The 27,602-nt window shown below is 44.6% G+C and overlaps 1 long non-coding RNA gene across 1 annotated transcript in view; it reads right to left on the bottom strand.

Annotated features, from left to right (window-relative positions):
* LOC130311420 (uncharacterized) overlaps positions 1-27,602 on the bottom strand; it is a 150,500-nt gene that overhangs the window by 98,544 nt on the left and 24,354 nt on the right. The gene's annotated exons all lie outside the window — the stretch shown is intronic.

The raw sequence follows: 27,602 nt of genomic DNA, 5'->3' as shown, positions 1-27,602 counted from the left end.
AAGAAATCCGAGTATGGCTTACTCCACAAAATCTGGAAATGGGAACCATGGTGACAGACAACAGAAAGAACATTGTGTCCGCGCTGCGACAAGGAAGTGTGAAACATGCGCCCTGCATGGCACACGTGTTGAATCTGGTTGTTAAGCACTTCCTCAAGTCTTCACCCCATTTGCAAAACATCCGGAAAATGGCAAGGAAACCGTGCATGCACTTCAGCCACTCGTACACCGCCAAGCACACCTTCCTTGAGCTGCAGCATCAGAACGGTATCCCACAACATAGTCTTATTTGTGACGTTGCCACACGTTGGAATTCCACCCTCCATATGTTGGACAGACTATACGAACAAAGAAAAGCCATCACCGATTTCTTGATGATCCAAGCAGATAGGAGTACTCCCCTGTGTAACTTCAATGTGAACCAGTGGCAGCTCATACGTGACAACTGCCGTTTGCTGAGGCCCTTTGAGGAAGCCACATTATTTGTGAGTCGCCTGGATTACGCCATGAACGACGTAATTCAACTCCTACATTTCCTACAACAAATCATTGAAACCATGGCTGGTCACGGCAATGGAGACATTGCGCCTACATCTCAAGGCTACATGAGCCCTGTGGGGGCTGAACTGGAGGAGGAGGATGATGAGGGGCAGAGCGGAGCACAGTTTAGGTTGGATGAGATGGGTGGTGTTTCTAGTCTTCGGACAGGAGAGGAGGAGCAGGAGCAGCCAGAGGAGCTGGAGGGTTATGAGGAAGTTGAGACAGAGGACCCAGAGACACCGTGGCAGTATGCAGTGGAGATGGAGGCAGGTAGTCCCTTCGAGTCACTGACGCAAATGGCACGATGCATGCTCAGTTGCTTGCGTAGTGACCCCCAAATTGTCAAAATTCGTCAGCGGGATGACTTCTGGATCTCCACCTTATTAGACCCTCGCTACCGTCCCAAAATGGGGGCCTTTTTTACACCCACTGAGAGGGAGGATAAACTGACCTACTACAGAGACATTCTATGTAGTCAGTTGGCCACATGGTCCATCCACTCACAGGTCTGACTCGGGGGCCCTCTGCGCTCACCTTCCACTGCCATGGCTGCTGGGGAGGGGTGGGAGGAGCAGTACCAGCTCAATCAGCAGCAGCCTGAGTCTACAGTCGCTGATGAGTAGCTTTCTTCACCCGCATAGTGAAGTAACTCATCAGCAGCAGGTAGACATGGAGCAGGACCTAAACCAGCAGGTGGTGGCATACCTTGACATGGCCATGCCAATAACCATTGAAGATCCGCTGGACTTCTGGGCAGCCAAACTTGATTTATGGCCACAACTAGCAGAGTTTGCCCTGGAAAAGCTGTCCTGCCTGGCCAGTAGTGTGCCATCAGAGCGGGTGTTTAATGCGGCCGGGACCATAGTCACCCCAAGTCGAACTCGTCTGTTCACCAAAAATGTGGAGAGACTGACGTTTGTCAAGATGAATCAGGGATGGATCAGCCAGGATTTCCAGCCACCAATGCCAGATGCCTCAGAGTAGATTGACCAAGCTGCTACACCAACATTTCCCAATTATGGTTGGTTATGAAACCCTCTTGGGTTATCAATTAGGGTTATGGAACCATCTTTGGTACTGCGATTGCCTGCTCCTGGCTCTTCCTGTATCTTTCAGGAACTACTTGCCTCACTGATGCTTCTGGCCTTGGGCCTTTAATTTTTGGATGTTTATCAGTAGCTAAATATATGCTTAATGCAAATGTCAACATTGATCTTTAACCCCTTAAGGACCAGGCCATTTTACACCTTAAGGACCAGAGCGTTTTTTGCAATTCTGACCACTGTCACTTTAAACATTAATAACTCTGGGATGCTTTTAGTTATCATTCTGATTCCAAGACTGTTTTTTCGTGACATATTCTACTTTAACTTAGTGGTAAAATTTTATGGTAACTTGCATCCTTTCTTGGTGAAAAATCCCAAAATTTGATGAAAAAAATGAATGTTTTGCATTTTTCTAACTTTGAAGCTCTCTGCTTGTAAGTAAAATGGATATTCAAAATTATTTTTTTTGGGGTTCATATATACAATATGTCTACTTTATGTTTGCATCATAAAATGTATGAGTTTTTACTTTTGGAAGACACCAGAGGGCTTCAAAGTTCAGCAGCAATTTTGAAATTTTTCACAAAATTTTCAAACTCGCTATTTTTCATGGACCAGTTCAGGTTTGAAGTGGATTTGAAGGGTCTTCACATTAGAAATACCCCATAAATGACCCCATTATAAAAACTACACCCCCCAAAGTATTCAAAATGACATTCAATAAGTGTATTAACCCTTTAGGTGTTTCACAGGAATAGCAGCAAAGTGAAGGAGAAAATTCACAATCTTAATTTTTTACACTCGCATGTTCTTGTAGACCCAATTTTTGAATTTTTGCAAGGGGTAAAAAGGAGAAAATTTTTACCTGTATTTGAAACCCAATTTCTCTCGAGTAAGCACATACCTCATAGGTCTATGTTAATTGTTCAGCGGGCGCAGTGGAGGGCTCAGAAGGGAAGGAGCGACAAATGGTTTTTGGGGGGCATGTCACCTTTAGGAAGCCCCTATGGTGCCAGGACAGCAATAAAAAAAACACATGGCATACCATTTTGGAAACTAGACCCCTCGGGGAACGTAACAAGGGGTAAAGTGAACCTTAATACCCCACAGGTGATTCACGACTTTTGCATATGTAAAAAAAAAAATTTAAAATGTTACCTAAAATGCTTGACTTCCCAAAAATTTTACATTTTTAAAAAGGATAATAGCAGAAAATACCCCCAAAATTTGAAGCCCAATTTCTCCCGATTCAGAAAACACCCCATATGGGGGTGAAAAGTGCTCTGCTGGCGCACTACAGGTCTCAGAAGAGAAGGAGTCACATTTGGCTTTTTGAAAGCAAATTTTGCTCTTGGGGCATGCCCCATTTAGGAAGCCCCTATGGTGCCAGAACAGCAAAAAAAAAACACATGGCATACCATTTTGGAAACTAGACCCCTCGGGGAACGTAACAAGGGGTAAAGTGAACCTTAATACCCTACAAGTGTTTCACGACTTTTGCATATGTAAAAAAAAATATATATTTTTTTACCTAAAATGCTTGGTTTCCCAAAATTTTTACATTTTTAAAAAGGGTAATAGCAGAAAATACCCACAAAAATTTGAAGCCCAATTTCTCCCGATTCAGAAAACACCCCATATGGGGGTGAAAAGTGCTCTGCTGGCGCACTACAGGTCTCAGAAGAGGAGGAGTCACATTTGGCTTTTTTAAAGCAAATTTTGCTCTGGGGGCATGCCGCATTTAGGAAGCCCCTATGGTGCAAGGATAGCAAAAAAAAAAAAACACATGGCATACCATTTTGGAAACTATACCCCTCGGGGAACGTAACAAGGGGTAATGTGAACCTTAATACCCCACAGGTGATTCACGACTTTTGCATATGTAAAAAAAAAAAAAAAATTTTACCCAAAATGCTTGGTTTCCCAAAAATTTGACATTTTTAAAAAGGGTAAGAGCAGAAAATACCCCCCAAAATTTGTAACGCAATTCCTCCCGAGTACGGCGATACCCCATATGTGACCCTAAACTGTTGCCTTGAAATACGACAGGGCTCCAAAGTGAGAGCGCCATGCGCATTTGAGGCCTAACTTAGGGACTTGCATAGGGGTGGACATAGGGGTATTCTACTCCAGTGATTCTCAAACAGGGTGCCTCCAGCTGTTGTAAAACTCCCAGCATGCCTGGACAGTCAACGGCTATCTGGCAATACTGGGAGTAGTTGTTTCGCAACAGCTGGAGGCTCCGTTTTGGAAACAGTGGCGTACCAGACGTTTTTCATTTTTATTGGAGAGGGGGGCTGTGTAGGGGTATGTGTATATGTAGTGTTTTTTATTTTTTATTTTATTTTGTGGTAGTGTAGTGTTTTTAGGGTACAGTCGCATGGGCAGGGGGTTCACAGTAGTTTCTCGCTGGCAGTTTGAGCTGCGGCAGAAAATTTGCCGCAGCTCAAACTTGCAGCCGGATACTTACTGTAAACCTCTGCCCATGTGAGTGTACCCTGTACGTTCACATTGGGGAGGGGGGAACATCCAGCTGTTGCAAAACTACAACTCCCAGCATGTAGGGTCTATAAGTGCATGCTGGGAGTTGTAGTTTTGCAACAGCTGGAGGCTCCGTTTTGGAAACAGTGGCGTACCAGACATTTTTAATTTTTATTGGGGAGGGGGGCTGTGTAGGGGAATGTGTATATGTAGTGTTTTTTTACTTTTTATTTTATTTTGTGGTAGTGTAGTGTTTTTAGGGTACAGTCACACGGGCGGGGGTTCACAGTAGTTTCTCGCTGGCAGTTTGAGCTGCGGCAGAAAATTTGCTGCAGCTCAAACTTGCAGCCGGATACTTACTGTGAACCTCTGCCCATGTGAGTGTACCCTGTACAATCACATTGGGGGGGGGGGGAGAAACATCCAGCTGTTGCAAAACTACAACTCCCAGCATGGCATGTACGGTCTATCAATGCATGCTGGGAGTTGTAGTTTTGCCACAGCTGGAGGCACACTGGTTGTGAAACACCGAGTTTGGTAACAAACTCAGTGTTTTGCAACCAGTGTGCCTTCAGCTATTGCAAAAGCTACAACCCCCAGCATGTACGGACAGCGGAAGGGCATGCTGGGTCTTGTAGTTATGCAACAGCTGGAGGCATACTACTTTGGCTGGGGATGCTGGGGATTGTAGTTATGCAACAGCTGGAGACACACTGGTTTGCTACTTAACTCAGTGTGCCTTCAGCTGTTGCAAAACTACAACTCTCCGCCGTCACCGACAGCCAACGGGCATGCTGGGAGTTGTAGTTATGCAACCACCAGATGCACCACTACAACTCCCAGCATGCACTTTAGCTGATTGTGCAAGCTGGGAGTTGTAGTTATACAACAGCTGAAGGTACACTTTTCCATAGAAAAAATGTGCCTCCAGCTGTTGCAAAACCATAAGTCCCAGCATGCCCATAAGGGAATGCTGGGAGTTGTGGTGGTCTGCCTCCTCCTGTTGCATAACTACAGCTCCCAGCATGCCCTTTTTGCATTCTGGGAGCTGTTGCTAAGCAACAGCAGGAGGCTGTCACTCACCTCCTGCTGCTGATCCACGCCACGCAGGTCAGTCCCGCCGCCGCCGCCGTCGCTCCTGGGGCCCCGATCCCAACATTAACACCGGGGATCGGGGTCCCCAGCACCCGGGGTGCACGTCCCGCACCTGCTCACGTCCTCCGTAAGAGGGGCAGAGCGGGTTGCGGGAGTGACACCCGCAGCAGGCGCCCTGATTGGTCGGCCGGTAAAACGGCCGACGAATCAGGGCGATAGTAAGGTGGCACCAGTGACACCTCACCCCTGCTGGCTATGTCTGTTCGGGGCCGTCTCTGACGGCCCTGATCAGCCAGTAATTCCGGGTCACCGGGTCACTGGAGACCCGATTGACCCGGAATCGCCGCAGATCGCTGGACTGAATTGTCCAGCGATCTGCGGCCATCGCCGACATGGGGGGGCATAATGACCCCCCTGGGCGATATGCCGCGATGCCTGCTGAACGATTTCAGCAGGCATCGGGCACCGGCTCCCCTCCGGCTAGCGGCGGGGGGCCGGGAATGGACAGGACGTACTCCTACATCCTCGGTCCTTAAGGACTCGGAAATGAGGGCATAGGAGTACGTCCATTGTCCTTAAGGGGTTAAATGTAAGGGGTTATGAAACCCTCTTGGGTACTGCACATGCCTGCTCCATACTCATTCTGTGTCTTTCAGGAATTACTTGCCTTCCTCCCCTCAGGCCTTGGGCCTTCAATTTATGGATGTTTAGCAGTAGCTAAATACATGCTTAACCCCTTAAGGACCAACCCAAATAATCCTGTACGCCTCTGAAAGACCAGGCCTGTTTTTTCAAATCGGGGATGTCTGTCTTTATTAGAGAATAACTCTGGTAACATTTTGCCAATCACGATAATTCTGACAATGTTTTTTTGTCACAAGTTGTCCTTCATGTACATAGAAAAAGTAAGCTGATATCATTTGTAGTTTATTTTTTACAATGCAAAAAATCATGAATTTTTTTTTAAAAATTACGTTTTTTTGCTATTTTAACACAAATAGGTTGCATATATTTATACATACTGACCAAATAGTTTATGAAACTTATACTTTCAGATGTCTACTTTATTTTTTTTTGTTTTTAATTAACATTTTAAATTAATTAGAAGCCTAACAATTGAACTTGAAATTTTGAAAATTTAGAAAATTTGAAAAGTACATCTTTTGTGTGCTATGCCAGGTTTGCAGAAATTTTAAGGTAGTAGAACATAAGAACACCCCCCCCCCCCCCAAAATTACCCAATTTTAAAAACTAGACCCCTCAAGGTATTCGCTCGGGGGTACAGTGAGTATTTTAACACCATAGTTTTTTGGCAGGAATTATTACAATGTCAGTGTTAAAAAAAAATTCACAAATGCATCATTTGTGGGGCATATTTTTTGTACATCCCTTCTGATATTGCAAGAAATTCAACCTATATTTTATTAAGCAGCTCTGCCCGTGTTTGGAAATACCCCCGCTTACGCCATATTTGGTAACTTGGCCGCGTGGTAGGACCCCAAAGGAGAGGAGCCCCCTTTGGCTTTCAGGACATCATTATATGAATAGTCCCCATTCATACTGCGTTTCTGCAGTATAGGTGTCTGTTGTCATGTCAAAAAAGGGATGCCAATGTATATTGTACCGTCTCATTCAGAAATGACTGGAGCTGCTACAGTATATGTCAGCATCACTCTTTTTGACATGATGCTGACGGATACCTCTAACACTGCGGAAACGCAGTATGAATGGGACGCAGTGTAGGGTCACATAGAGCGCATCCGCAGCATATTTCACACCGCGGATGCCCCCGACAGTCACAAGGGCGAGATCACTGCTGTGGCTGGGTAGCTCAGTGTGTCCGCCCATGACTGCCGGCGGAAAATCCGCCGCTATTAGTGGACACACAAAGCTACCCAGCCGCAGCAAGGAGCTCATTATTGTGACTGTTGGCGGGCATCCGCAGCATGTAATATGCTGCGGATGTGTGCCGTGTGATCCTACACATTATACATTTTTATTTTTTTTACTATATTTATTTAATAAATGTGTTTTTATAATGTTTTTTTACACTTTTTTACACTTTTTTCAAATTAATTTTATTAGACTTTTTTTATACTTTTTGTTTTTATACACTTTTATTTATTTTATTAATTTTTTCACTTTTTTTAATGCTTTGGAATACTTAGTATTCCAAAGCATTGCAGATATATGCTGCCTGCTAGTTTTACACTAGCAGGCAGCATATGAGGACGTGCCTCAGGCACGTCCTCACAGGCAATAACCGGGGCAGACCTGAAGGGTCTTTGTAAAGACCCCCGGCTGCCCAGGAAAGCAGCAGCACCCCGCGATCATTGCGGGGTGCTACAGGAGAGAGACAGAGGGAGCCCCCTCCCTCTGCCAAAACTCCTTACAACTTACAGCCAGCGGTCACTTCCGACCGCGGCTGTAAGGGTTAAACTGCCGGGACCGAAGTTTACTTCGGTCCCGGCTGTGTGTTACAGCCGAGTCCCCGCCGCGATCTCGTGGGTGCACTGGGCAGCACCCACGAGAGCCATGGACGAGTATACACGTCCTGGTGCGGGAACGCTCATCCTGCCTGGACGTGTATACACGTCCATGGTCGTTAAGGGGTTAATGCACTTTTCAACATTGACTTTTAAATGTAAGGGGTTGGTTATGAAACCCTCTTGGGTACTGCGAATGACTGCTCCTGACTCATTCTGTGTCTTTCAGGAAATAATTGCCTCCCTGATGCCTCAGGCCTTGGGCCTTACATTTTTGGAAGTTTAGCAGTAGCTAATACATGCTTAATGCTAATTTCAACAATGATCTTTAAATTCTCGGCGCTCTGCTAGGGCCTTCTCCTACCCCGCCGGGGCCGATCCGAGGACCTCACTAAACCATCCAATCGGTAGTAGAGACATGCGGTGTGTACAAAGGGCAGGGACTTAATGAACCCGAACTTATGACCAACGCTTAGTTGTGATTCTTCTTTCCTGGCAAATAATTGCAATCCCTGATCCCTTTCGCAAAGGGGGTTCAGCGGGTTACCCGCACCTGTCGGTGAAAGATAGACACACGCTGGTCCGTTCAGTTTAGTGCGCGTGCAGCCCTGGACATCTGAGGGCATAACACACCTGTTATTGCTCGATCTCGCGAGTGATCATGCAATTTCAGGGGTTATTAAAGCCTCTTGGGTACTGCTGATGCCTACTCCTGACTGCTCCTGTGTCTTTTAGGAAGTAGTTGACTTCCTGATGCTTCTGGGCTTGGACCTTTAATTTTAGGATTTTTTAAATACATACATACATGCTTAATTAAAATTTCAACATTTATGGTACAATGTATGGGGTTATTAAACACTCTTGGGTAGTGTTTTTTTTAATTTTCTGATAATTATCACAGTAATAAACTTGAATTTTCCACAATAATAACCATTACACCATTGAATGATTGTTGCGTGTGATTTTTTAAGTAAAATTTAAAAAAAAAATACGCAGAGGGATGAACTCTGCTTCTTTATTTCATAAAAAAATATTTTATAGAAGAATGTCTTTTGGTGGTCCACCGTCCTGCATTATAGAGTCTTCTGGACTCTTGGACATGCGCTTATTCTTAAACAAAGGTACAAAAAACAAAAATGACCAGTCAGGGCTATGGAGACATTGCGCCTACATCTTACGGCCACATGAGCCCTGTGGGTGCTTGTGAGATTAGGTCCTTTGTACCCACATGGCTGGGTCCGGGACACAAATTTTGATTTAAATTTCAAATAAAAAAAATCACACATTTCAATGGTCTCCTCATGCTGCAGCCAACTCCAGGCTGCGTCATTCTGGTAATTTATAGAGATCACTCGCTGTCCTAAATTTTCGTTAAAATTTTTCGTCAAAAATGTTTGTCTTTTTTATTAGGGATTGTGAAGCTTTGGTGCGTACTCATGCATCAGCCAACTCCAGCCTGTGTCATTCAGGCAATATATGGTTTACTGATGGCGCTGCTGGGCCTGGGTCTGGGAACTTCAAATTTTTTCATACGTAGCACCCGCTATTCATAAGTCTTCTTCATAAATTTCTACAATTGTTGTGTTTTTTTTGAGGGATTGTGAAGCCCTAGTGTGTACTCATGCATCAGCCAACTCCAGGGTGTGTCATTCATGCAACATATAGGTAGCATCCGCTGTCCTAAATATTCTTAAAATTATTTTCAAAATGGTTGTTTTTTCTTTGGGATTCTGAAGCCCTGGTGTGTACTCAATGCTGCTTCCTGCTACACTCTGTCAGCCCGTTGATCCTGCGACAGTGTGCTACTCCACCTACACATCCTCCTCTGTGTCTTAAGCCTCCACTGCCCGGACAAGTCTCAGTGGCCCTTCCATGTGTGCAGGTCACGGCGGTGTCATGCTGTTCTTCACATGGTTTGCCTTGGCGAGAAGTCTTGGAAACAATGGCCGGTCAGGGCAATGGAGACTTTTTGCCTAAATCTCACGGCCACATGAGCCCTGTGGGGGCTTGTTGGATTTGGTCCTTCGCACCCACACGCTGGGGTCCGGGACACGCAAAGGTTGTTTTAAATTTCAAATAAAAAAATGATGGCGCTGCTGGGCCTGAGTCTGTTAAATTTTCTCATGGGTAGCACCCGCTATCCAAAATCTTTTTCAAAAATTTCTAAAATTGTGGTGTTTTTTGGGGGGGTATTGTGAAGCCCTGGTGTGAACTCATGCATCAGCCAACTCCAGGCTGTGTCATTCAGGCAATATATGGGTTACTGCAGTGTTTCTCAATTCCAATCCTCAGGACCCCCTATCAGGTCGTGTTTTCAGGATTTCCTAAGTCTTTCACATAATTATGGTCAGTGAATCAGGCATCATCACAATTATATCACCTGTGAAAGACTAAGGAAATCCTGAAAACATGACCTGTTAGGGGGCCCTGAGGACTGGAATTGAGAAACACTGCGTTACTGATGGAGCTGTGGGGACTGAATCTGTTATTTTCAAATTTTCTCATAGGTAGCACCCGCTATCCAAAATCTTTTTCCAAAATTTCTAAAATTGTGGTGTTTTTTGGGAGGGATTGTGAAGCCCTGTTGTGTACTCGTGCATCAGCCAACTCCAGGCTGTGTCATTCAGGCAATATATGGGTTACTGATGCCGCTGTGGGGCCTGGGTCTGGTAATTTCAAATTTTCTCATAGGTAGCACCTGCTATCCAAAATCTTTTTCAAACATTTCTAAAATTGTGGTGTTTTTATTGAGGGATTGTGAAGCCCTGGTGTGTACTTGTGCATTAGCCAACTCCATGATGTGTCATTCAGGCAATATATGGGTTACTGATGCCGCTGTGGGGCCTGGGTCTGGTAATTTCAAATTTTCTCATAGGTAGCACCTGCTATCCAAAATCTTCGGTTTAAATTTCTTAATTCATCTTTTAATCTTAGGGATTGTGAAGGCCTAGTGCCTACTCATGCTGCTGGCAACTCCGGGCTGTGCCATTCATCCACTATAGGGTGTCCTCATGCTTCAGCCTTCACTAACCCAGCACACTCCATATGCTTTTTAGAACACAGCAAGGTGTTCTATACCCCTATAGAGGCTGTATGTAGGCTAGAAATAGCCTTTTTTAATATGGATTTGCCGCAAAAAAATTAGGATCGAAACGAACTTTTCCGGAAAATTCGGCGAATTTCGCTCATCTCTAGTGATTATATACAGGACCATATGGCGGTAGATATCAGCTGTACACAGGATGTGTATACCATATAAGTGATTGCAGTTACATTTTGGGACTCACAATTACGTATTTTCTGATAACCGGCATCCTTTTTCCTTTTCTTCTCCGTCCGGATAAGACCGCCATGTGGATCTCTTAACATCTGCCGGAAAAACATGTCAGACTCTGCATTTTTCCAGTGCCCTCCCCTCCTCTACACAATCTTTCCATCTATAGGCCCACAAACTGTAATAATGCCCTCCTTGGTGTCCTGCACAGTAAATGGGCAGGTAGGTAGGTAGCCAGGTAAATAGGTAACTAGGTAGGTAGATCAGGAAGCCAGATATGTAGGTAGGTGACAAGTTAGGTAGGTAGGGGCTAGCTAGGTAGTTAGGCAGCCATGTATGAAGGCCAGGTATGTACATAGTTAGGTAGCTGGGTATGCAGGTAAGTAGTTAGGCATCCAGGTATAAAGTTAGGTAGCCCATCTTCCCTGTAGGTATAGGCAGCAGAGTTAAACCCCCTTCCCAATAGGTATAGGCAGAGTTAAACCCCCCTCCCCCTTTTCCCATAGGTATAGGCAGAGTTAAACCCCTTTTTTCCCATAGGTATAGTCAGATTCCCCCCCCCCCCTCTTCCCCATTGGTATAGGCAGAGTTACCTTCCCCTCCCTTCTTTCCCATAGGTATAAGCAGGTACACCCCCCCTCTTTCCCATAGGTATATGTAGTTACACCCCCCCTCATTCCCATAGGTGTATGCAGTTACACCCCCCTCTCTTTCCCATAGGTATATGCAGTTACACCCCCCCCCTCTTTCCCATAGGTATATGCAGATACACCCCCTCTTTCCCATAGGTATATGCAGTTACTCCCCCCTTTCCCATAGGTATATGCAGTTACATCCCTCCCTCTTTCCCATAGGTATATGCAGTTACACTCCCCTTTCCCATAGGTATATGTAGTTACACCTTCCCCTCTTTCCCATAGGTATATGCAGTTACACCCCACCTTCCCATAGGTATATGCAGTTACACCCCCCCTTTCCCATAGGTATATGTGGTTACACCCCCCCTTTCCCATAGGTGTATATGCAGTTACACCCCCCTCTTTCCCACATGTATATGCAGCTACACCCCCCCCTCTTCCCCATAGTTATATGTAGAGTAACCCCTCCCCTTCCCCATAGGTATATGTAGAGTAACCCCCCCTCCCCTTCCCCATAGGTATATGTAGAGTAACCCCTCCCCTTCCCCATAGGTATATGTAGAGTAACCCCCCTCCCCTTCCCCATAGGTATATGTATAGTAACCCCCCTCCCCTTTCCCATAGGTATATGTAGAGTAACCCCTCCCCTTCCCTCATAGGTATATGTAGAGTAACCCCCCCTCCCCTTAGGTATACGTAGAGTAACCCCCACCTCCCCTTCCCCATAGGTATATGTAGAGTAACCCCCCCTCCCCTTCCCCATAGGTATATGTAGAGTAACCCACACCACCCTCCCCTTCCCCATTAGGTGTATACAGAGTTGAGAAAAAAAAAAAAAAGGATTCTCACCTGATAGCCCACGCAGTGATCTCCTCAGCAGGGGCCCGCGTCTTCTCCCCTCCACAGTACAGGCGCCGATGAGTCACCGGCGCCTGTACTGCGTGCTGCGTGGGGGCGGAGGTCACGTCTCCTCTGTGTAAGCTGCAGATGCGGCTCACACAGAGGGGACGCCTTCTCCTGTATGTGCGTGTATCGGGCATACAGGAGAAGGTAGCGCTGTCTGCTGGGGATCTGGGACGAGTATCCCGGATCCTAAGTAGTGGTGGCGGCGGGTCAGTTCACCCCTGGCACCCCCCTTGTGAGCGGCACATATATCCCTGTGGCTGTGGCCGTGGTGGTCTTGCCATGTAGTTCTGGGCTGATCCCTCACCTACCACATAATCATTGATGCCCCACAAGGTGATATCTGGCATGGAACCCTAGACCGAGGGAGATTGACCGTCATCTTAAACTACTTCCATTTAATAATAATTGCACCAACAGTTGTTGCCTTCTCACCAAGCTGTTAGCTTATTGTCCTGTAGCCCATCCCAGCCTTGTGCAGGTCTACAATTTTATCCCTGATGTCCTTACACAGCTCTCTGGTCTTGGCCATTGTGGAGAGGTTGTAGTCTGTTTTATTAAGTGTGTGGACAGTGCAGTTAATACAGGTAATGAGTGGAGAACAAGAGGGCTTCTTAACCCCTTAAGGGCCAAGCCCATTTTGACCTTAAGGACCAGAGCATTTTTTTCACACCTGACCACTGTCACTTTAAGCATTAAAGGGGTTATCCAGGAAAAAAACTTTATATATATATATATATATATATATATATATATATATATATATATATATCAACTGACTCCAGAAAGTTAAACAGATTTGTAAATTACTTCTATTAAAAAAAACTCTTAATCCTTTCAGTACTTATAAGCTTCTGAAGTTAAGGTTGTTCTTTTCTGTCTAAGTGCTCTCTGATGACACCTGTCTCGGGAAACGCCCAGTTTAGAATAGGTTTGCTATGGGGATTTGCTTCTAAACTGGGCATTTCCCGAGACAGGTGTCATTTATAATCTGTTTAACTTTCTGGAGCCAATTGATATATATAAAAAAGTTTTCCCCTGGATAACCCCTTTAATAACTCTGGGATGCCTTTACATATGAATTTGATTCCGAGAATATTTTTTCGTGACACATTCTACTTTAGCATAGTGGTAATTTTTCGTCGGTATCATTTCTTAGTGAAAAATTCAAAAATTTCATGAAAAATTAGAAAATTTAGCATTTTTTCTAACTTTCAAGCTCTCTGTTTTTTAAGGACAATAGACATACCAAATGCATTATAAATTGATTTGCATGTACAATATGTTTGCTTTATGTTTGCATAATAAAGTTGACATGTTTTTACTTTTGGAAGACATCAGAGGGCTTCAAAGTTCAACAGCAATTTTCCAATTTTTCACAAAATTTTCAAAATCAGAATTTTTCAGGTACCAGTTCAGCTTTGAAGTGGATTTGAGGGGCCTTAATATTAGAAATACCTCATACATGACCCATTATAAAAACGTTACCCCTCAAAGTATTCAAAATGATATTCAGAATGTTTGGTTACCCTTTAGGTGTTTCACAGGAATAGCAGCAAAGTGAAGGAGAAAATTTAAAATCTCCATTTTTTTACACTATTATGTTCTTGTAGACACAGTTTTAAAATTTTTACAAGGGGTAAAAGGAGAAAAAGCCCCCCAATATTTGTAACCCAATTTCTCTTGAGTAAGTAAATACCTCATATGTGAAATAAAGTGCTCTGTGGGTGCACTAGAGGGTTCAGAAGCAAAGGAACGTCAATGGGATTTTGGAAAGTTAATTTTGTTGAAATGGTTTTCGGGGGGCATGTCAGCAAAGAACATAACAGCAAAGAAAATAATTAAAAACACATATTATTTTTGAAACTGCACCCCTCATGGCATGTAACAAGTACAGTGAGCCTTAACACTTCACAGGTGTTTAATGACTTTTCGGTAAATTCGGATGTGTAAAGGCAGTGTTTTTTTTCACCAAATTAACCATTTTTACAAGAGATAATAGGAGAAAATGCCCCCCTCCAAAAAAAAAGTTTTAGCCCCATTTCTTCTGAGTAAGGAAATACCCCGTGTGTGAACGTAAAGTGCTTTGTGAGCGCATTAAAATGCTTAGAAGAAAAGGAGCCACATTTGGCTTTTTGAAAGGAAATTTTGCTGAAATGGTTTTCGGGGGGCATGTCGCATTTAGGAAGACCCTATGGTGCCATAACAACAACAACAAAAACCCATGGCATACTATTTTGGAAACAAAACCCCTCAAGGGGAATGTTGAACCTTAACACCCCGCAGGTGTTTTTCGTTAAAGTCAAATGTGTAAATGAAAATAATTATTTTCACTAAAATGCAGTTTTTTCCCCCCAAATTTACAACTTTTACAAAAGGTAATAGGAGAAAATGCCCCCCAAAATTTGTAACACTATTTCTTCTGAGTATGGAGATACCCCATATGTGGACATAAAGTGCTTTGCTGGCACACTACAATGCTCAGAAGAGAAGGAGCCACATTTGGCTTTTGGAAAGCAAATTTAGCTGAAATGGTTTTTGGGGGGCATGTTACATTTAGGAAGCTCCTATGGTGCCAGAACAGCAAAAAAAAAAAAAAGCCCCACATGGCAAAATATTTGGGAAACAACACCCCTCAAGGAATGTAACAAAGGGTACAATGGGTCTTTACACCCCACAGGTGTTTGACAAATTTCTGCTAAAGTTGGAAAATGAAAAGTTTGATTTGTTTACTAAAATGCTGGTGTTACCCAAAATTTTTCATTTTCACAAGGGGTAATAGGAGAAAACGCCTCCCAAAATGTTAACCCCTTTTCTTCTGAGTATAGAAAAAATACCCCATGTGCGGATGTAACGTGCTCTGCGGGCGAACTACAATGCTCAGAAGAGAAGGAGCGCCATTGGGCTTTTGGAGAAAGAATTTGTTTGGAATAGAAGTCAGGGGCCATGTTCGTTTACACCCCACTGGCTTTTGACAGATCATTGGAACAGTGGGCTGTGCAAATGAAAAATTGTCAGACACCTGTTCAAAAAATCTGTCAGACACCTGTGGGGTGTAAATGCTCACTGCACCCCTTATTACATTCCGTGAGGGGTGTAGTTTCTAAAATGGGGTTACATGTGGGGGGTTCCACTGTTCTGGCATCATTAGGGCTTTGTAAAAGAACATGGCCTTCAATTCCAGACACAGTCTCTCTCCAAAAGCCCAATTGCACTCCTCCTCTTCTGAGCGCTATAGTTCGCCCACAGAGCACTTTATATCCAGATTTGGAGTATTTATATGCTCAGAAGAAATTGTGTTACTAATTTTGGGGGGACTTTTTTCCTATTACCCCTTGTGAAAATGAAAAATTTGGGATAACACCAGCATTTTAGTGAAAAAATGAAAACTTTAAATTTTCACCTCCAATTTTGTTTAAAAAAATTGTCAATCACCTGTGGGGTGTTAAGGCTCACTATACCCCTTGTAATGTTCCATGAGGGGTGTAGTTTCCAAAATGGGATCACAGGTGGGTGGTTTTTTTTTGTGTTTATGTCAGAACCGCTGTAACCACTGTGCAAATCACCTCGAATGTACATGGCGCTCTCAATCCTGAGCCTTGTTGTGCACCCGCACAGCATTTTACGTCTACATATGGGGTATTTCTGTACTAAGAAGAAAATTGCATTACAAATTTTGGGGGTCTTTTTTTCCTTTTACCTCTGTGAAAATGAAAAATAAAGGCAACACCAGCATGTAAGTGTAAAAAATAAATTTGTTTACAATAACATGCTTGAGTAGACCCCAACTTTACCTTTTCATAAGGGTTTAAAGGAGGAAAAAAAAAATTGTTAGGCAATTTCTCCCGAGTACAGAAATACCCCATATGTGGCCCTAAACTGTTGCCTTGAAATACAACAGGGCTCAAAAGTGAGAGAGCACCATGTGCATTTGAGGCCTAAATAAGGGATTTGCCTCCGATACCAAAAATACCCTATGGCAGTTTTTCCCAAACACGGAGCCTCCAGCTGTTGCAAAACTCCCAGCATGCCTGGACTGTCAATGGCTGTCCGGCAATACTGGGAGTTGTTTTGCAACAGCTGGAGGCTCCGCTTTGGAAACAGTGTCGTACGAGACATCTTTTATTTTTATTTTTATTTAAGGGGGGAGGGTGTAACTGTGTAGTGGTTATGTGTATATGTTGTGTTTTACTTTTTATTTTGTGTAGTGTTTTTAGGGTACATTCACGCGGGTGGGAGTTTACAGCGAGTTTTCCGCTGGGAGTTTGAGCTGCAGCGGGAAATTTGCTGCATCTCAAACTTGCAGCGAGAAACTCGCTGTAATCTCCCACCCGTGTGAATGTAGCCTGTACATTCACATGGGGAGGGGGGGGGGGGGGGACAGACCTCCAGCTGTTGTAAAACTACTACTCCCAGCATACACTTTGGCTGTCCGTGCATGCTGGGGGTTGTAGTTATGCAACAGCTGGAGGCACACTGGTTGCAAAACACTGAGTGTTTATTACTTAACTCAGTGTTTTTCGCCTTCAGCTGTTGCAAAACTACAACTCTCGGCATGTATGGTCTATCAGTGCATGCTGGGAGTTGTAGTTTGCAACAGCTGGAGGCACACTCAGTGTGCTTTCAGCTGTTGCAAAAACTACAACTCTCAGCATGCAGTGACAGCTGAAGGGCATGCTGAGACTTGTAGTTATGCAACAGCTGGAGGCATACTACAAACACTCCCAGAATGCCCTTTGGCTGTCTGTGCATGCTGGGTGTTGTAGTTATGCAACAGCTGGATGCACACTGGTTGCAAAACACAGAGTTTGTCACTTAACGCAGTGTTTCTCAACCAGTTTGCCTCCAGTTGTTGCAAAACTACAACTCCCAGCATGTCCAGACAGCCGAAGGACATGTTGGGAGTTTTAGTTTTGCTACAACTGGAGGAGAACAGCTTGGAGACCACTGTGTAGTAGTGTCAAAAAATGTAGCCCTCCAGATGTTGCAAAACTTCAACTCCAAGCATGCCAAGACTGTCCAGGCATGCTGGAAGTTGTAGTTCTGCAACATCTGAAGGGCCACTGCACAGTGGTCTCCAAATTGTGGCCTTCCAGATGTTGCAAAACTACAACTCCCAGCATGCCCAGACAGCCTTAGGCTGTCTGGGCATGCTGGGAGTTGTAGTTTGCCAACTCCTAGAATGCAGCAGTGAAGATCACTTACCACTGATCTTCACTGTTGCCTCCACCGCTGCCTCAGCCGCTGCTTCCTTTCTGACGCCAGTCCCTCCTCTATCACCAGTCCCTCGCCATCCATCGCCGCAGTCAGGTACTCCGGCACCCTACGCCATCTTCCTCCCACTCTGCCCGGACTTCCAGGGGTGGGCAGAGCGTAGATTTCAACCTTAACCCCCCCCCCCATCCCAGCTGCCAATGATCTTTCAGTCCTGACCGACCATTGGCAGGGGATAGGAGGAGGTGGCACCCCTGCTACCTCACTCCTATCCTTCAGGATGGTCAGATCCTTCAGGATGATCAAATTGCCGATCTGAGTTGGGGGGGGGGGGGGTTGTAGGTGATCAAATACTTATGTCATGCAATAAAATGCAAATCAATGTTTTAAAAGTAAGTCATACAATGTGATTTTCTGGATTTTTGTTTTAGATTCTGTCTTTCACAGTTGAAGAGTACCTATACTAAGAATTACAGACCTCTCCATGCTTTGTAAGTAGGGACACCTACAAAATTGGTGGTGTATCAGACATTTTGTCTTTATTTTTCTATCCACAGGGTTGTTTGAAGGTTCATTTTTTTATTGACATTCTTTACATTGTTCATTGTGTGTGATCAGTAATGTAAAATCTTAATAGTTTGGACAATTCCACATGCTGCAGTACCAAACTGTTTTGTTTGTTTTCTTCTTCATTTCGTAGAAAAAAGTGGGGTGATTTATTTATTTTTTTATAAGGGAAGGGGCTGGTATAATATAAAAAAAAACATTTTCTCTTCTTTTCTTACACTTTTATAAATGCTTTTTTCCACTTTGATCTAATCCCCAGTTAAGGAATTAGTATTGATGGTACTGATCACTTTCAGGTCCCCTTTTAGTGACTTAAAGGGGTACTCCGGTGAAAACCTTTTTTCTTTTAAATCAACTGGTGGCAGAAAGTTAAACATACTTGTAAATTACTCCTATTAAAAAATCTTAATCCTTCCAGTACTTATCAGCTGCTGATTGCTACAGAGGAAATTCCTCTCTTTTTGGAACACTGATGACATCACGAGCACAGTGCTCTCTGCTGACATCTCTGTCCATTTTAGCAACCATGCATAGCAGATGCATGCTAAGGCAGCGTGGTGGCTCAGTGGTTAGCAATGCTGCCTTGCAGTGCTGGGAACTTGGGTTCAAACCCCACTAAGGACAACAATAAATAAAGTATTATTATTATAATAACGTCAGCAGAGAGAACTGTGCTCGTGATGTCATCAGAGAGCATTCCAAAAAGAAAAGAATTTCCTCTGTAGTATTCAGCAGCTAATAAGTACAGGAAGGATTAAGATATTTTAATAGAAGTAATTTACAAATATGTTTAACTGTCTGCCACCAATTGATTTAAAAGAAAAAAGGTTTTCACCGGAGTACCCCTGTAACTGTAATACTACAGGAACTTTGCTACGTTAATGTTCAATCTCAACAAGCTCTTAGACTTTTCTAAAATTGCTTAATTTCTTTTACATTTTGCACTAAAAATTGCTTATTTCATAAAGTAAGGAAAACCAATTGTGTATACTGTATACATTTAACTTTTTGTTTTTGGCCAATTGTAACATGTTCAGGTGTCTATGTCTTGTTCTGGAGCTGAAAATGGATTGGTATTAGTGATTGCATTCCTGTCTGGCAGAAAATACAGAAATTAAAAAGTTCCAGGAGATAAACTAAACTTACATTTCTAATATAACTTGGGATCAAACGGGGAATCCAAATGGCAGCTGTACAACAGAAGAAACAATTTTGTGCCGTTCAATTACCTTGATTGCGTATAATCTGATTCTGACTGCTTTATATATTTGTGTGGATATCTAATTTTACGGAAGGGTTGATGGCTGATAAATTAGGTCAAAACACAAAAGAGAGAATAGCTAATAAAAAGGAACATTATTAAAAAAATTTAAATTTAAAATTGTGCTTCATTTTCCCTGACCAAGCCTTTGATGAAAATTGTTTATTGCATGGTTAAGTTCCTGTCTAGAAGGCATCTTGTGAGCTTTGAAGATGTTTCTGTAGTCTTAGAAATAAAAAAAAATTGTGCAAATTGCAGTGCTTTTCTATAATTTTATAAAACAGGGTGCTTCAAGATAAATTATACTAGCGGACTCTATCTTCTCTCACAAAACACATGTAAAATACCTGTAATTTAGTCATTTCAAGGCACGCATGAAAAAGGTAATAAACACAAACAGAAACAGCTATCTTAGTTTGTAGACAGAATTCACAAATGAATAACCGTATCAGGCTTTCTAAAATTAGCCATGGGTTTGGGGAAAATAGACAAAACAACTTGAAATTGCCAAAATGTAGGAAAACTGGAATTTAAAGCAAAAGGTAAATACTAAATTCCAACAAAATAGCGGTATTAAAGCAGTATTATACATGGATCTGAAATCAAATGGGATGTTTTTCAAAAATGTGATTGTAAAAACTAGATATTAATGTAGTATTTAGTGTAGATCATTCAACATATGAAACTGTAACATAAACCGTGAAAAAAAATAGCTTATTTTATTTTGCTCATATTTAGGTGGTTTATTGATAACACTTAAAATGACACATTTGATTGAACCTCACATGTACAGGTCACCCCCCCCCCCCCCCCAATGATAGTTAAGAGCCTTCATTAAAGGGGTATTCCAGGATTTTTTTTTTATTTGACTATGCTACATGGGCTGTAAAGTTAGTGTAGTTCATAATATAGTGTCTGTACCTGTGTGTGATGGTTTTCTCACAATTCTTATGTGATTTTCACCCCAATATTTATTTTTACCAGCATACAAAATGACTGTTGTCTCAGAATTTTCCCAGGTTGCTATCCGGCCGAGACCTGACCTCACTAGTCAGCTGATGACAGGGAGCCTGTCTGCTTCAATGGGTGGAGGGATCACTTGGTGGGAGAGAGATTAATCTGCAACTAATGCAACAGCTGTGTTACGCCGAGCGCTCCGGGTCCCTGCTCCTCCCTGGAGCGCTCGCGGCGTTCCCCTCTCTGCAGCGCCCCGGTCAGACCCGCTGACCGGGAGTGCTGCACTGACACTGCCGGCGGGGATGCGATTCACATAGCGCCCACATAGCGCCCGCTCACGAATCGCATCCCAAGCTACTCACCTGTCCCGGTCCCCGGCTGTCATGTCCTGGCGCGCGCAGCTCCGCTCCTTAGGGCGCGCGCGCCAGCTCTCTAAGATTTAAAGGGCCAGTGCACCAATGATTGGTGCCTGGCCCAAATCAGTCTATTTAGCTTCCACCTGCTCCACGTCCATATAACCTCACTTCCCCTTCCCTGCATTGCCGGATCTTGTTGCCCTTGTGCTTAGAGAAAGCGTTTACTGTGTTTGCCATACCAGTGTTTCCAGACCTTTGCTATCACCATTGACTACGAACCTTGCCGCCTGCCCTGACCTTCTGCTACGTCTGACCTTGCCTCTGTCTAGTCCTTCTGTCCCACGCCTTCTCAGCAGTCAGCGAGGTTGAGCCATTGCCGGTGGATACGACCTGGTTGCTACCGCCGCAGCAAGACCATCCCGCTTTGCGGCGAGCTCTGGTGAATACCAGTAGCAACCTAGAACTGGTCCATCAGTACGGTCCACGCCAATCTCTCGCTAACACAGAGGATCCACATCCAGCCTGCCGAATCCTAACAGTAGATCCGGCCATGGATCCCGCTATGGTCCCGCTGCCAGTTGTCGCTGACCTTACCACAGTGGTCGCCCAGCACTCTCAACAGATAGCGCAACTAGGAGAACAGTTCGCCCAACAAGGACAACAGCTGTCACAGTTGATCACCATGCTACAGCAACTTCTACCACAGCTACAGCAGCAACCATCTCCTCCGCCAGCTCCTGCACCTCCTCCGCAGCGAGTGGCAGCTCCTAACCTCCGCTTGTCCCTGCCGGACAAATATGATGGGGACTCTAAACTCTGCCGTGGTTTCCTGTCTCAATGTTTCCCTACAATTTCCCACAGAACGGTCAAAGGTGGCTTTCGAGGTTAGTCTCCTGTCTGGGAAGGCCTTGTCATGGGCCACACCGCTCTGGGACCGCAACGATCCTGTCACTGCCACTGTTCAGTCCTTCTTCGCTGAGGTTCGTAGTGTCTTTGAGGAACCAGCCCGAGCCTCTTCTGCCGAAACAGCCTTGCTGAACCTGGTCCAAGGAAATTCTTCTGTAGGCGAATACGCCATCCAATTTCGTACCCTCGCCTCTGAATTATCTTGGAACAACGAGGCCCTCTGCGCGACCTTTAAAAAAGGCCTATCCAGTAACATCAAGGATGTGCTGGCCGCACGAGAAATTCCTGCCAACCTGCATGAACTTATCCATTTGGCCACCCGCATTGACATGCGTTTTTCTGAAAGACACCAGGAGCTCCGCCAGGAAAAAGACCTTGATCTCTGGGCACCTCTCTCCCAGTATCCTTTGCAATCTACCCCTGTGCCTCCCGCCGAGGAGGCTATGCAAGTGGATCGGTCTCGCCTAACCCTTGAAGAGAGGAATCGCCGCAGAGATAAAAATTTATGTCTGTACTGCGCTAGTACCGAACATTTCCTAGTGGATTGCCCTATTCGTCCTCCACGTCTGGGAAACGCACGCACCCAGCTCACGTGGGAGTGGTGTCTCTTGGTATGAAGTCTGCTTCTCCACGTCTCACTGTGCCCGTGAGGATTTCTCCTTCTGCCAACTCCTCCTTCTCAGCTGTGGCCTTCTTGGACTCTGGTTCTGCGAGAAATTTTATTTTGGCCTCTTTTGTTAATAGGTTCAACATCCCTGTGACCCGTCTCCTCAAGCCGCTCTACATTTCCTCGGTCAACGGAGTAAAATTGGACTGCACTGTGCGTTACCGCACAGAACCCCTGCTTATGAGCATTGGACTGCATCACGAAAAAATAGAATTTTTTGTTCTGCCCAACTGCACCTCTGAAGTCCTCCTCTGTCTGCCATGGCTCCAATGCCATTCTCCTACCCTTGACTGGACCACCGGGAAGATCAAGAGCTGGGGTGCTTCTTGCCACAAAAAATGCCTCACGACTGCTCCCAGTCCCGTCAGTCAAACCTCAGTGACTCCTCCTATACCAGGTCTCCCCAAGGCCTATCAGGACTATGCCGATGTTTTTTGCAAAAAACGAGCAGAGATTTTGCCTCCTCATAGCCCCCTTCCTGGTAACACTCTGCCCCGTGGCAACCTTCACCCTCTGCCCCCCCTCCCCATTCCCACTTCTTCTGGACTGCCTGCCATGGATGAATTTACCCAGGACTTCTCTGTCTTCCAGAAAGAAACTCAAGAATCGCTCCCAATGGCCTCGTCTCATGTGAAGTGACAAGTAGACAAAAAGAGGGGGAGACCTAAGGGGGGGGTACTGTTACGCCGAGCGCTCCGGGTCCCTGCTCCTCCCCGAAGCGCTCGCGGCGTTCCCCTCTCTGCAGCGCCCCGGTCAGACCCGCTGACCCGGAGCGCTGCACTGACACTGCCGGCGGGGATGTGATTCACCTAGCGGGACGCACCCGCTCACGAATCGCATCCCAAGCTACTCACCTGTCCCGGTCCCCGGCTGTCATGTCCTGGCGCGCGCAGCTACACTCCTTAGGGCGCGCGCGCCAGCTCTCTAAGATTTAAAGGGCCAGTGCACCAATGAATGGTGCCTGGCCCAAATCAGTCTAATTAGCTTCCACCTGCTCCACGTCCATATAACCTCACTTCCCTTTCCCTGCATTGCCGGATCTTGTTGCCCTTGTGCCTAGAGAAAGCTTTTACTGTGTTTGCCATACCAGTGTTTCCAGACCTTTACTATCACCATTGACTACGAACCTTGCCGCCTGCCCTGACCTTCTGCTACGTCTGACCTCGCCTCTGTCTAGTCCTTCTGTCCCACGCCTTCTCAGCAGTCAGCGAGGTTGAGCCGTTGCTGGTGGATACGACCTGGTTGCTACCGCCACAGCAAGACCATCCCTCTTTGCGGCGGGCTCTGGTGAATACCAGTAGCAACCTAAAACTGGTCCACCGGTACGGTCCACGCCAATCCCTCGCTGACACAGAGGATCCACATCCAGCATGCCGAATCCTGACAAGCTGTAGGCACCCTGATTGAAAACCACAGGTCTTTTGAATGGATGCAGCTCATTTATGTTTCAATGGTTCGGGTAGCTGATGAGTGGGAGGGAGGAAAATTTAATTATGGGATTTGTAGTCAAAGCAGTAATCTCAAAAAGGAAATACCAGTTCACAAAAAGCTTGCCATAGTATTGTGGTAACTTCACAACATTGCCATTTAGCCCAAAGACAAGCGCAGATCCTAAGCATGTCCATTACTGTCTGCCAGGTACGTACTAAAATCACCTTATGGTGGATAATCCCTTTTAACAGTCCCATTACATTGTAATCAGACTGCCCCTGTTGAAAGCATTATCACAATTCCCCCTCACAGTACCAACGAGTTCTTACAAGATATAATACCAGCAGTATTTCCCCTTTAAACATTAGCACCAGCAAATAGTTCTAAATAAACAGTGCCCCAAGTAATGTTAATTGTTTAGAACTAGAAACAGCTATCTTAGTTTGTAGACAGAATCTCATGGTGGATGGCGGATAGGGGGTGGGGGGGAGTGAATGACTGCTGTGGCTGTGGCTGAGAACTAGGACCCAAATCTCCCATTAGTATGAAGAGGCAGGTTGCTCCATGGCAACTGTCAAAACATTTAAAGGAAAGTTGTCTCTTCTTCTGGGCATCATGGAAAACTTCATCTTTTTCATGAGACCTCCACATATGTAGGCAAATGTGTCACAAAAAAAGTGTAAAATGTAACCCCTTAAGGACCAAGACCATTTTGGCCTTAAGGGGTACTCCGCCCCTAGACATCTTATCCTCTATCCAAAGGATAGGGGATAAGATGTCAGATCACCGCGGTCCCGCTGCTTTGGAGCCCCGAGATCGCCACTGCGGCACCCAGTTGTCATTACTGCACAGAGTGAGTTCGCTCTGTGCGTAATGACGGGCGATACACGGGACGGAGCAGGGTGACATTATGGCTCTGCCCCTCGTGACATCACGTCCCGCCCCCTTAATGCAAGTCTATGGCAGGGGTGTGAAGACCGTCACGCCCCCTCCCATAGACTCGTATTGAGGGGGCAGGCCATGACATCACAGGGGGCGGAGCCATGACGTAACGATGCTCTGGCCCCTTTATTGCCCGTTATTACGTGCAAAGCTAACTCGCTCTGTGCAGTAATGACAGCAGGGTGCCGCAGTGGCGATCCCGGGGGGCCCCAGCAGCGGGACCGTGGCGATCTGACATCTTATCCCCTATCCTTTGGATAGGGGATAAGATGTCTAGGGGCGGAGTACCCCTTTAAGGACCAGGCCAATTTTATTTTAGCATTTTCATTTTTTCCTCCTTACCTTCTAAAAATCATAACTCTTTTATACTTTCAACTACAGACCCATATGAGGGCTTGTTCTTTGCATCATCAATTTTACTTTGTAATTACATCACTTATTTTACCATAAAATGTACGGCACAACCAAAAAAATATTATTTATGTGGGGAAATTGAAAAGAAAACCACAATTTATGACTTTTTGAAAGGTTTTGTTTTACATTGTACACTTTACGGTAAAAATTTAGTTTTACTCTGTTGGTCAGTACGCTTAAAGGGGTACTCAGGTGGTCAACGCGTTTTTCCGTTTTTGACTTACCCTATTTGTTTTGTTTCATTTCTATTCTTGTTGTTTAGCCTACTCTATTTCCGTTCTTTGTTGTCTTTTTATCCCCTACTTTGTTTTCCTATCTTTGCTTCTATTTCCTGTTTCTTGCTGTGCTGAAAACTACAAATCCCAGCATGCCACATGCCTTGCTAGTTTGGGGCGGCTCCTTTTTTTTTTTTTTTTGTTCCGCCCTTTACCCATCCTATCATTTTTCCAGGTCAGCCCCCTTATACACAGCACACTAATATAATCAGCCTTGGTTGGGATACACTGGCATACACACACAAAAGGGACTACAACTCCCAGCATGTGTCATTCAGGAGTCTTCAGTCTGTGGTATAATACCAGCATGCTGCTTCTGTAGTTTCCGGGGGGTTGTAGTTCACCACACCTCTGTAGGGCATACACCAGTATTTCCCCACCAGGGTGCCTCCAGGTGTTGCAAAACTGCAACTCCCAGCATGCCCTGACAGCCTTTGGGCATGCTAGGAGTTGCAGTTTTGCAACAGCTGGAGGCACACTGGTTGGGAAACACCGGTGTAACATTATGTGTATGCTGAATAGGCTAGAACAGTTTTTCCCAACCAGTGTGCCTCCAGCTGTTGCAAATCTACAACTCCCAGCATGCCCAAAGTCTGTCAGGGCATGCTGGGAGTTGCAGTTTTGCAACAGCTGGAGGCACACTGGTTTGTAAACACTAGCATACACACGCACACACAACAGGGACTACAACTCCCAGCATGTGTCATTCAGGAGTCCCCCCTCCCCCTTCACATATAGGGGAGATTTATCAAAACCTGTGCAGAGGAAAACTTGCCCAGTTGCCCATAGCAACCAATCAGCTTGCTGCTTTCATTTTTATGAAGGCCTGAGAAAAGTGAAAGAAGCAATCTGATTGGTTGCTATGGGCAACTGGGCAAGATTTCTTCCTCTGCAGTCCATACATCCCCAGTCCGTGCACCTTGTCATCCTCCCCTTCAGATAACGCTTATCTTCTCTGTGAGGTCCTTCTCCTGTGCAGACCTGCGTCCTTAGAATACAGATCAGGGGGGAGGGGAGGTGAGGAGCTGTGTACTCAGCTGGATGAGATGAGAGGGCGTGGGTTATTCCTCTCATGCAGACAGAAAAAGAAAAAAAAAGCTGTGACATCTTGTCCACAACAGACTCAGAACTGTGGACAACAGTAAAAGAAAACCCTCTGAACTACAGAACTTCCTGCCCAACAAACAGGTAAGAAGAACACATACATGCTGCCAAAACATATAACACATGCTTATTGCAATAAAAAAAAAACTTACAAAGAAGATGCCATATAGTAAAAAAAAATTAACCACCGGAGTACCCCTTTAAAATGTTACCCATGTTATATGCTTTTCTATAATTGTATTGCTTTAAAAAAAATCTCAAACTATTTTAACAATATTAGTATGTTTCAAATTGCCCTATTTTGACCACCTATAACTTTCTAATTTTTCTGTATACGGGACTATATGAGGACTCATTTTTTGCGCCGTGATCTGTAGTTTTTATCAGTACCAGTTTTGCTTTTATTTTATTTTGTAATCACTTTTTATAAAAAAAAAAAAAAAATTGGGAATAAAATGTGACAATATTTTTTTTTACGTTTACGCCGTTCACCATATGGTATAATTAACATAACATTTTGATAGTTCGGACATTTACGCATGTGGAAATACCAAATACCAAAAATGGGAAAAAGAGACGATTTACATTTTTAATGGTGAGGGGATTTTTCTAATTTTTTAACTTTTTTTTTATTTTTTATACTTTTTATGTCCCCATAGGGGACTATTTATAGCAATCATTTTATTGCTAATACTGTTTAGTATTTTTTTTTTTTAATACTGTTTAGTGCTATGCATAGGCAGAGACCAGAGCAAAAGACCCCTGGAGATGGCCGAAGGCAGGTGAGGGGACCTCCAGCCGCCATGCTGGTTGATCGGATCCCTGCGGCAGCGCTGCGGGCGATCCAATCCTCCATTTCAAGTGCCACACTGTATTGATCAAGGCATCTGTGTGGTCAATCGCTGATGTCCGCCATTACCAGCGGGTCCCTGGCTACGGTGCTCGCGTCATGTACATGGCATAAATGTACGTCATGGTGCATTAAGTACCACATCATCATGATGTACATTTATGTCCATTGTCATTAAGGGGTTAATGCATCAGG

This window comes from Hyla sarda, chromosome 1 (genome assembly GCF_029499605.1).
Source record: "Hyla sarda isolate aHylSar1 chromosome 1, aHylSar1.hap1, whole genome shotgun sequence".
NCBI lineage: Eukaryota > Metazoa > Chordata > Amphibia > Anura > Hylidae > Hyla > Hyla sarda.
This window is presented reverse-complemented; position numbering and strand designations above follow the sequence as displayed.